Below are 12,201 nucleotides of genomic sequence, written 5' to 3'. Positions count from 1 at the left end.
TTTTTTTTAAATAAAACTAATAGCCCCATCTATCTGTCAAGTACCTACCTGTAGCCGACTCAAGGATTCTTCTGTAATTCCCAAATATATCCGGTAGATGAGCATATTTTTCAACTTGTCACTCACGCCCAATTTCCAGATTCAGGCGCCATGACAGCGCTTCGCTCTTTTCTGTTAAGACCGTCCAACCGTTAAGACGTGTTTCCAAAGTGGGTCTCAATTCAGAGGTGAGTTAATAAATCCTTTTCTTGTCCATATTTCAGTTCAGATAGATATATTATTTTTTTAGACCCTTATTGGAGAGGCTATAATGCTGATATTATATTTCTAATACTCGTCGCAAGATAGTATTGCTATGGAGTTATTCCAGATCATGGCCCAGTAGCAGCATCTTTTTATGGAATCCCTAACCCCTCTTATCTAGGATGGTGGTGATTTGATATAGTACGTAGCTGAATCAATTTGGTGACTGATTAAATAAGAAGAGAAACAGAGCAGATTAAGGTTGTACCAATTTTTATTATACCTACTTTCAAGACAACAGAAATGATTATGAACTCAAAAAAAAATGAAAATATAGTGAAGTGTTCTAATTTAATTTAAAGGTTTATTTTCTTCATTGTTGCTAGTTGATAAATAACTATATTATTTTCAATGTAAACAAATTTCGAAATTTGGGGTTAATATATATATATATATACATTCATTTTCTTTATAACCAATTCTTAATTTAATACGATACAAAGATTTTTTGTTTATGATAATGTTAACATAAAATAATATTTTGGAATCCCTTTGGGATAACGTAACTTTTAATGTTTTCTTTTTGTTCAATACTAAGAAATAATAAAGAATAGTTTTCTTGTAAACTTTCAATAAATCTTAATTTTTTTTGCTCTTCCCCTTCGAGGATAAACCAGGGGTGGCGTCCAATAATAAATTATAATTTCATATTATCTAATTGTGCTTGAATTTAAAATACGATATAGTTTCTATAACCCCGCCCTAATTCTCTTCGACAACGAGCGATTCTGGCCTTGTAATATTATTGTAGCACGGCAAGTGTTACAAAAATGGCGCCCTCCGACGTGGGGCATGTATTAGATTTGCTCCATTTGTACCTTCGTTACAAAATGGCGCGCCAATCGTGGAGCGTGTATCTTCATTATAAAAACAACGTAATATGTTTATGATTTCTGTTTACATTTCGTATTTTAGACTCAAGTTGTTTGTGTATTTGCTTTTACCCAATTTTTGTTTAATCAGTTTAGAATTTTTTCTGTAAAGTATTTATATGTATTCGTTTTTAATCTTCGTAAAATTGCGTAGAAATATTCTCGTCGTATTTTTAATTTTGTGAAATACATAATACGTATTTGGAATGTTTATTACGTGTGCATTTTAATGGTCGTATTTTGAATGGTAAGATAATCGTCTGTTTATTCCCCGTTTGCCTAAGGTAAACATTCCATAAGTGAAAAATGAACTTTGTTTATTTCTTTTTTTAGTGTTCAGATTGATTGAAACCTTGAAATTATTCCGGCTAATATGTCTCGACAATTTGTATAGTCCTCAATTCTTTTTCCTTGCAGTTCAGTCTTTTTGTTTATAGGAACCATAATAATTATATTCCTCAATGTGTTTATTTTAAATAAACGAAATGGCTATTAGCGTTTGTTATTTGAAAAATCAATTAAGTGAATTTTATTTCTTGACCTTGATTCATGGTTTCTATTTACGGCAAACAGTTGGGAATTATAAATATCTATATACAGGCTGTCCCGACCTACCTAATTTTAAAATATGTTATCTGGATTTTTGCAGAATACTTTTTTGGGTGTTTTTGATATAATATCTGTTATCTGTTAAATTTTCTTTTTAATTTGTTTTTCGTTTATTTTAAAAATTTATTTTTTCATAGTTTAACTTTTTCGTACTTTGAAAAGAAAATTTTATTTCCTGAAAAGGAAAATGCTTTCTATATTTTACAGTCCATGGTTCTTTTGTTTTGCCAGTATAAGGAAGTAATGATATGACTTCGTTTCTCTCTGCCTAAGGCGTCTTTGTTGAGAATATAGAGCGGAAATATTGTTACTCTCCTTCTGTTATGTTAATTTTATGTCTTTGTGTGGTCAGATGTAGTAGAAGTATGTTTTTGGTACTGGAACTTATTGTTATTTGTGGTTTTACCTTTTTTTTTCTCGAGATGTCCTGTAGGACGTACAGGCACGTGACCTGTATTATTGTATCTTGAGTTATTTGTGTGATGTCAGACTACTGGTATACCCAGCAGCTTTCTTTTTTTTTTGTCGTTGACATTTTTGCGGTCTTCTAATAGTTTATTAGACCACGTATATCTTTTTGCTTTGAGACTTTTGGCTAAGGCTCGAAAGCTTTCATTTATTATCTTGTGTTCACGATATGGTACAAGTGAAGGTTGGAGTAGTTTACTGTTGTCTATTGTGACTCTTTGTATAAACAGAGGTGAAACAACCCGCTGCCGCCTATTGTGAATTTATCTTTTATCTTTATGTTGACGTTAAGACCACGTTTGTTTAACAATTAAAATAGTTCTGGTACTACCGTTAAATGACCCACTGAGAATTAAAAGTTTATATTATTTTGACTCTATTGGAGTTCTGCTAAAGAATGGTAAACATTTCTTTGTGATTTGTATGACGACCATATTGGATTCAATTAGGTGTCAAAAATGTTTTACTGTTCAACCTTTTTTTATTGTTGTGGTGTGTTACATCCAACATCATGATTTTTTCATTATTGACGATGGACTGTAATATTTTTCTATTTCTTTGGAAGATTGTAATGATTCTTCCGTTCCTTTTAAGTCTTATCGTAAGTTTTTGTTTCGTGGAAGACTCTTATGATTTTTTTTTGTTTCTTTTGGAAACATCAGTCTTAGACTGAACTGTTTGTGTAGCGATTGTGGCTTGTATGCCATATACCCATTTTTCTTTCTTCTTCTCCAAGATTATGTATTAACGGTTTGGATTTATTTTCTTCTTTTGTCCTTTTGCCAGTCTTCTTGCTTGGAAATTTTCCACTGTGATCAATCCCAGAGGATATTCTTATGGAACTATTGGCCATCCTGCCTTTCTTCTAAAATGTTCAGTCCGTTCTTAATTTTTAATTTTTTAGTTGATTCCCTTTACGCCTTTGCGTACTTAATCTTTGCTACCTTCTCCAGCGACTATTCAATCCCTCCGTGGCCCGTGTACAGGAAGAGTTGCGCTAACGCGAACTTTATCCTGGAGAGGATTCGTTTCCTTCCCAAATTTTTTTGGCGTGGGGTCAGTACAGCACTGATACCCTAGTACTTAGTACATTGAATACCACTTTGCTTCGGCAAATCTGTCCCTTAGTGCTTCTTTCCCTTCAGGAAGTTGACACGTTTCAATTTTTTTTTTGAGCTGTCTCGACAACCCTTGTTTTATGTCGGTGGTGTTGACTATTAGTCAGGGAGCATCCTGCTATAGTCAAGTGGATTAGTGGACCTATCCCTATTCCAATTAATAATTTTGTGTATCTCAGATGTTGTCGCAAAGAGACGAGCCTCTGGAAGTAGTGTAGGAGACTCCGCACGTCGATCTCCAGAGCAACTCAGTTTGGCTCGCACCCCAGTTCGTTGAACTGTTTTACTTTTTATTATTATAATATTGATCATTTATTGTGTTCAATATGTCTATATATATATTATATATATATATATATATATATATATATATATATATATATATGTATATATGTCGTATTTCTTTTCGACATAAATTTTATTTTTATCTTATCTTATTCTACTTCGGTATTATTCTCTCTCTAGTTTCTATTGATCGAGATCTTGAGTTTGTGCTACCCCGACCAAGAACCTATATTGATTTTAAGGGTGTTTGCAAAATTTAATCTCATTTTATTTTTAGAATGCCTTGGTAGAATGTGATATTTTTATGCTTATGTTAGTTTATATTACAATAAATTGTACATACCTTTAGTTGTCTTCAAGTGGATACAAAATTCAATTTATCTTATTTTACGGATTTATAAATCCAAGTAATTTTTTTGGTATCTATACCAAGGATATCAAGATTCCTCTGTCTAGTTACCAATGATAGTTCATTATAGTATCTGTTCATTTTGCCTAAGTTTTACTCTTAGTGTGAAGACCTTAGAATTTCGACTCTCTATTCGAAACCCCCCAAAATAATGTTTGAAAAGATTATTGCTGTCTAACATCCTATATTCTGAATGGCCAGACACTGAGGAAGGCTAGGGATGAAGTAAGCGGATTCCCGCTAGTTGACTCGTCGGAATGATAAGCCATTCATAATTTTATTTCAGTAATAAATCTAGAATAACAGCCTCCCGCGTCAGGAAACTTTTTTAGTTCTCCAATACTTGTTTAGTTATGTAATCTAGAATTATTTAGACCCTACCCGGAGTTGACCCTACCCGAAGTTGACCCTACCCGAAGTTGACCTACCAATGTTGTCCCTATTATAGGCGGATGATACACGTTAGTTATCACAAATTCTAGTTGTCATACTAATAACTAAACATCAGCCTTTTTTTTGTTTCTAAATATAGATGTGTCTTACAGAAATTCTGATGTCTACCTTTCCCAGTAAACTTATTAAGGCTTGTCTTTGTAGAACTTTAATGTACCCAATTTTGAACTATTAGTAACTCTTTCCTTTTATTTGTGTATTTCTAAATGTGTCTATAATGACGCGCTGCGTTATTACCTTATGTTATTCGTGGATTAAGTCATAGATGAAAGACTCTATGCTTCCGAACAAACGATGACACATTTGTATTTTGTATTTTATGGCGTTAATGATACGATTGTATTATTATTCTTATGTTATTCGTGGATTAAGTCATAGATGAAAGACTCTACGCTTCCGAACAAACGATAACATTATTTTTTTTTGTGTTTTATTGTGTTAGGTCTCATAACGACTACGCAGTAAATTATCTGTTTTGTATCTTGGTGACAACACTAGTATGTTTTGCTTTATATTACTTATGAAATTTCAAATAATAATATCTTAATTATATTGTTTCGATTGAATGCGAGCATTTGGTCTCAAATAATGATTTGTAGATATGTTTTGTTTTATTCCGCTTTGTTCATGATATTGGTTATAGGTGAAATACCCTATGCATTTTGAGAGTGAGCATGCAATTTTTTTTTGTTTACATTTTTATAGTTGAGTCATTTCTATGCGTTCTGTTTCGCTTTGTTCTGAAATCTTTGAGTTGTTACCACGTGAGTTGTGAAAGAAGGATTCTGTGAGTCCAGATTGTAGCTACATTTGTCCATTCTGTTTGTCTTACCTCTCCGTATATCTATTTCCACTTTTGAAAAGGTTAGTATGGTGTGCCACCATGCCTAGTCCGATTCCACGCTGGTACCCAGTTGAAATCGTGGGGAGGGCTGTGTAACCGTTTCAAAAGATAAAAGAAAATCATTATAAATTTCAATAATTTTTTTTTAAATAAAACTAATAGCCCCATCTATCTGTCAAGTACCTACCTGTAGCCGACTCAAGGATTCTTCTGTAATTCCCAAATATATCCGGTAGATGAGCATATTTTTCAACTTGTCACTCACGCCCAATTTCCAGATTCAGGCGCCATGACAGCGCTTCGCTCTTTTCTGTTAAGACCGTCCAACCGTTAAGACGTGTTTCCAAAGTGGGTCTCAATTCAGAGGTGAGTTAATAAATCCTTTTCTTGTCCATATTTCAGTTCAGATAGATATATTATTTTTTTAGACCCTTATTGGAGAGGCTATAATGCTGATATTATATTTCTAATACTCGTCGCAAGATAGTATTGCTATGGAGTTATTCCAGATCATGGCCCAGTAGCAGCATCTTTTTATGGAATCCCTAACCCCTCTTATCTAGGATGGTGGTGATTTGATATAGTACGTAGCTGAATCAATTTGGTGACTGATTAAATAAGAAGAGAAACAGAGCAGATTAAGGTTGTACCAATTTTTATTATACCTACTTTCAAGACAACAGAAATGATTATGAACTCAAAAAAAAATGAAAATATAGTGAAGTGTTCTAATTTAATTTAAAGGTTTATTTTCTTCATTGTTGCTAGTTGATAAATAACTATATTATTTTCAATGTAAACAAATTTCGAAATTTGGGGTTAATATATATATATATACATTCATTTTCTTTATAACCAATTCTTAATTTAATACGATACAAAGATTTTTTGTTTATGATAATGTTAACATAAAATAATATTTTGGAATCCCTTTGGGATAACGTAACTTTTAATGTTTTCTTTTTGTTCAATACTAAGAAATAATAAAGAATAGTTTTCTTGTAAACTTTCAATAAATCTTAATTTTTTTTGCTCTTCCCCTTCGAGGATAAACCAGGGGTGGCGTCCAATAATAAATTATAATTTCATATTATCTAATTGTGCTTGAATTTAAAATACGATATAGTTTCTATAACCCCGCCCTAATTCTCTTCGACAACGAGCGATTCTGGCCTTGTAATATTATTGTAGCACGGCAAGTGTTACAAGCTGACTCTTTCAATGCTACATACGCCTCTCGAACAGCGTTTTCCGTTCTCCCAACAATATTGATATCATCAGCATAGGCCAGGATTTGCAATGATTTATTTATTATATATTGAACCAGTGGTTGTGATTTGTGACATACGTATTACTTTTTCCAAAGCCAGATTGAACAGTATACAAGAGAGAGGGTCTCCCTGGCGCAGCCCATTATTTGTTTTAAAAGGTTCAGATAGTTCTCCTTGAATTCGGACTCTACATTCAACTTTTTCAAGAGTTAGTTTTTTTAAATTTACCAACTGATTTGGTATCCCTAGCTCTTTCATTGCTTTGAACATTTCTCTTCTATTCACAGAGCAGTAGGCTGCTTTGTAGTCTATAAATATGTGATGAGTATCAATACCATATTCCAGTGTTTTTTCCAAAATTTGTTTCAGTGTTGCAATCTGATCAATTGTCGATTTACCACCTCTGAAACCAGCCTGGTATCTTCTTGCTATCCGTTCTGCATATGGTGCCATACGGTGACATAGTACTGTGGAAAATATTTTATACGTGGTTAGAGCATTCAAAGATATCTCCTTTTTTGTATATGGTGCAAAGTATTCCAATATTCCAATCATTGGGGAGGGATTTATGTGTCCATATTTCTTTTATAAGCTGATGTAATGCCATTATGGTATCATTTTCACCTTCCTTATATAGTTCAGCTGGAAGATTATCTATTCTGGGTGATTTGTTTCTGGCTAGTTTTTTAACTGCATCTTTAACTTCAAAAATCGTTGGTGGAATCGTTTCACCACCATATAGAAAAGCAGATACTTTACTTTACTTTAAAATAAATGTTATTGCTGTCAATTTTTTAAACGCTTTTCTTTGAGCTTTTTTGAAAGCTGAGGCTGACAACAATCTCAGCGAAGTGATGTCCATCTTGTGTAGCTCTTAAAGTGAATGCGAGTGCAAACCAGTTCAATCTCTTATGTTTCTTAACCACGATTATTTGCGTCTTCATACTCCTCTTTTCCTTCTATTTCCCATTCGATAATTAACTTCAAAAGCATTGCAATACTGCTTTTTAACATGGCCAAGGTATGAGGTTTTCCTTTTTATTAAATTACAAATCATCTCTTTTTCTTTATTGACCCTTTACTGGAGAGAAGAAGAAGAATTTCCTCGTTAAGTACATGATTCGTTTAAGGTATTTACTTTGAGTGTCTACGTTTCACAGCCATGTGAGAGAAGTTAGTAAACATACCAGTGAACGAAACGTAAGTGTATATTACTGGTAAATAAATACCAGAGTGATTGGTAAAATAATAGATTTCTTATTGTGTTAAAAATGCTAATCTGGACGCTGTTCTATTCGAGCTCTAACATCTATATTAGTAGCCCAAGCGGTAGAGAAAAAAGTCCAATAATTAGTGAATTTTTGAAACCAGCACAGCGTTATTAAGGGCAATGCCTGTAGTAACAGTGTTTGCAATTCCAAACTGTTGATTATTATTTTTTTATGGCAGTTTTAATGTGCAAAAACGGTGTTTTCTGATTATTTTTATTTTTATTGTATCGTATCAAAATTTTAGTGTAAAATGCATGCAATATTTTAAAAGTACGTATAAAAGCTTTAATTTGAGCTATGTTACATTAAATTTGACCGAATAGTTTATGGAAAATTGATGAGTTAAAGTTCAAAAACTTCATTTCACCATTTTTTATTTTTGTAATTTGTAAATTTTTGTAAACATTTTTTTATGCAAAAAGCGTTATATTGAAGCCCTTTTAATTGCAAATCGAATGAGACTTTGTAAAATCCGATCGGTCAATTCCTTTTCGTTGTAGATAAAAGCTTTCTGGGACAAACAATATCAATTTTGCAATAACTGGCAAATAAAACTTTTTTAAATTATAGCTGAATACATGTGATATTGTCCCTATTATTTACTATATTATTAAAACTATTAATAATTTAAAAAAAAATCGACTTCTAAAACTATTTTTGCAATAATTAACCAACAAATTAACAAAAATAACTACAAACTATAATTTTTAAGAATTTTCAGTAAAATTATTTCACTTTTTCGTATAATTTACCGGTCTTCACCTTTAGTATACCATACGGTTAATAGAAGAACAGCAAATTGGAATATTGGTCGACTTATTCAATACAATATACCGTACAGGAATCATTCCCAGAGATTGGCTGATGTCAACGTTCATAACACTACCAAAAAAACCAAATGCAAAAGAATGCCAAGACCACCGAATAATAAGTTTAATGAGTCATACGCTCAAAATATTTTTAAAAATTATACACCGGAGAATACACAACAAACTTGAGCAGGACATAAGCGATATACAATTTGGATTTAGAAATGCACTGGGAACGAGGGAATGTACTTGTGCAAAGGCCTTCTTCTTCTTCAAGTGCCCTCTCTGCTACGGAGTTTGGCAATCATCATTGCTATTCGTATCTTTGAAGCTGTTGCTCTAAATAATTTGTTAGATGTGCACTGGAACCAGTCTCTTAAATTACGCAGCCAAGATATACGTCGTCTCCCCACGCTTCGTTTGCCCTGAATCTTTCCTTGGATAATAATTAACTGGAGCAATCGGTACTTTTTCCCTCTCATCACATGACCAAGATATTCCAACTTTCTTTTCTTGATGGTGATCAACAGCTCCCGTTCTTTGTTCATTCTTCGAAGAACTACACTATTTGTTATTTTGTCTGTCCAATGTATTTGTTCCACATTTCGAAGGCCTCTAATTTATCGGTATTGCTCTTGTTTAAAGTCCAAGTCTCTACTCCGTACAGCAGTATCGAGAAGATGTAGCATCTGACTAATCTCATTTTCAGGTTTAAGTTAATGTCATGACTTCCCAGAATGTCCTTCATATTAACAAAAGCAGCTCGAGCCTTTCGAATTCTAGTTTTTATTTCTTCTGTAATGTCATTGTTGTTATTAACGCTTGTTCCCAAATATTTATATTTGTGCACCCGTTCGATTTCGTTATTGTGAATATACAGGTTTGCATTCAATCTTTGTTTTTTTGAAATAATCATGAATTTCGTCTTCTTGACGTTCATTGTTAACCCTTTCTCTTCACTAGCTGCGACTACCTTGTTTAAAATGGCTTGCAGGTCTTCTACTGTCTCCGTCATTAAAGCCGTATCATCTGCATATCTAATATTATTAATTGGTTGGCCGTTAACTTTTATCCCAATCTCTTCTTCCTCCAATGCTTTCTTCATAATTTCTTCCGAATAGAGATTAAATAGCATTGGTGACAGCACACATCCTTGTCTAACTCCTTTTTTATTTTGAATTTCATTTGTTGTGCTATTTTCGATGCGTGCGACTGCCTTCTGATTATAATACAGAGTAGATATTATTCTTATATCGCGAGTGTCTAACTGTTTAGCTTCCAAGATCTCTAAAAGTTGGTCATGCTTGACGTTATCAAACGTCTTGTTGTAATCAATGAAACAACAAAGGTGCATGGATGTTAATCAGCCAGTATATATGTGTTTCTTGGATTACGACAAAGCCTTCGATAAGGTCAGACATAACCGTCTTATCGAATTACTTAAAAAGAAAAACTTATTATGAGACATCAGGATCATTAGTGCTATTTATTATAATCAAATCGCTGTGGTAAAAGAGAACAACGTCTTTTCAAATGAAATACAGATTGAGAGGGGCGTCAGGCAGGGCTGTGTCCTGTCTCCTACTTTGTTCAATTTTTATTCAGACGAAATATTCCAGGAAGCACTAGAAGAACTAACTATGGGAATAAAAGTAAATGGCCGATCAATCAATAATATACGGTTTGCCGGCGACACTATTTTATTATATAGCGGAATGTATTGAGGATTTACAACAAATGGTTGACAGAGTGGCAGAAGTCAGTGAAGAAAACGGACTGTCCCTAAACACAAAAAAAACACAATTTATGGTAATTACAAAAGCCCAACAGCGCCAAGAAAACATAACAATACATAGAGAACAAATTAAAAAAGTTGAAAAATATAAATATCTGGGTACAATAATTAACGAAAATAATGAGTACACAGAAGAGATTAAGGCAAGAATAGGACAGGCAAGAAATTCTTTCAACAAACTGAAAAAAGTACTCTGCAGCAGGGACATTTCAATTTCGTTAAAGATAAGACTTCTGAGATGCTACGTGTTCTCCAGATTATTTTATGGGTTGGAGGCTTGGACATTAAAGAAAGATGTTTCGGACAGATTAGAAGCCTTCGAGTTATGGGCCTACAGAAGGATGTTAAGAATAAGTTGAGTGGATAGAGTCACGAATGTCGAGGTGTTGAGAAGAATGGGAAAAGATAAAGAGGTTAAATACAATTTTAAAGTCAGAAAACTGCAATATCTGGGACATGTCATGAGGGGCGAGCGTTATAACTTGTTGCAATTAATAATGCATGAAAGAATACAGGGTAGAAGGAGTCGCGGAAGAAGACGCATCTCCTGGTTAAACAATTTGAGAGCTTGGATTAACTGCATTTCTGCTGACCTCTTTAGAGCAGCGGTATCGAAAATGCGAATTGCCATGATTGTCGCCAACCTTCTTAGAGGAGATGGCACACATTGTTTATTACATATTGCCCACCAAAATTCTCATAAGCTGTTGTTTGATACCTGTATCAAACAGTGTCACGAAAAAGTCTTTTTAGTTGCTAATTTTTCTGGTCTAATAGTTAAATATAGGTCAAACTGGCAACATGTGTATGTTTTCAAAAACTTGATAGTGTGTAAAAATTTTATTAAACTCAGCTAGGTAAGTACTTACAGCATGTAACATGCCATCTTTAGAGCTTCCTATAAAGAACAATACTTGAAGAGTATTTTTATATTAATTTTTAATCAAATTATTAGTTGTAGTTTACCGTCTTACGCAAATTTCGTGACGATTTTGTCAAATTCAGATTAGAGTTAAAATTTCTCGTGGTAAATGTTATATTGGAAACACAAACGTATTGTCGAACCACGACACGCCCTCCATCATCAAATGACGATGTTGTCACATCTCATTAATTTATTGTACCTAGGTTTTTACAAAGTTTTTATCATACATATAAACGAAAAATCAAAATCTGGTATATAATACAAAATTTAAAAATATATTATTAGTTGTGTATATATATATTAATAGTAATGCATATAAAATAAATACAAAAATAACAATAAATTTTTGCAAAAACGGTATTCTCAGAGTGCTGTCCAATAGTTGATTCGCGTTTAAACTGTCCAATCATGGGTTACAAAAATTCATACTCTAGCTAAGAAGCAAAATATGTACGTTACAAAAAAGTAATTAAAAAATGTATTTAAAAAAAATACAAATCTGCCATTCTTGACTTCTGAGCTCAGACCAGTTCTACAGTTAACCTCAGAAAGTAATTTTAAAAGCACGGGTATAGTGTCCTTGTTATCATAATACACCAGGATAAGAGGAATAGCTTCTTCTGATTTAAATTTAGAGAAACCAGACAAGTCGCTACCATACCATTTAAACATCGTAGAATCGGCAATTGAAACTTATATACAAATCCTACATACTGAAAAACTACCACTAATCATTATCCATCATAATAAGGCGAGCTTTCTCAGATTG

The 12,201-nt window shown here is 33.1% G+C and overlaps 1 protein-coding gene across 1 annotated transcript in view; it reads left to right on the top strand.

Moving 5' to 3' along the window:
* Positions 1 to 12,201, top strand: part of trh (PAS domain-containing protein trachealess) — a 178,322-nt gene that overhangs the window by 56,876 nt on the left and 109,245 nt on the right. The window lies entirely within an intron of this gene.

The sequence above is a fragment of the Diabrotica undecimpunctata genome, chromosome 10 (genome assembly GCF_040954645.1).
Source record: "Diabrotica undecimpunctata isolate CICGRU chromosome 10, icDiaUnde3, whole genome shotgun sequence".
Classification (NCBI taxonomy): Eukaryota; Metazoa; Arthropoda; class Insecta; order Coleoptera; family Chrysomelidae; genus Diabrotica; species Diabrotica undecimpunctata.
This window is presented reverse-complemented; position numbering and strand designations above follow the sequence as displayed.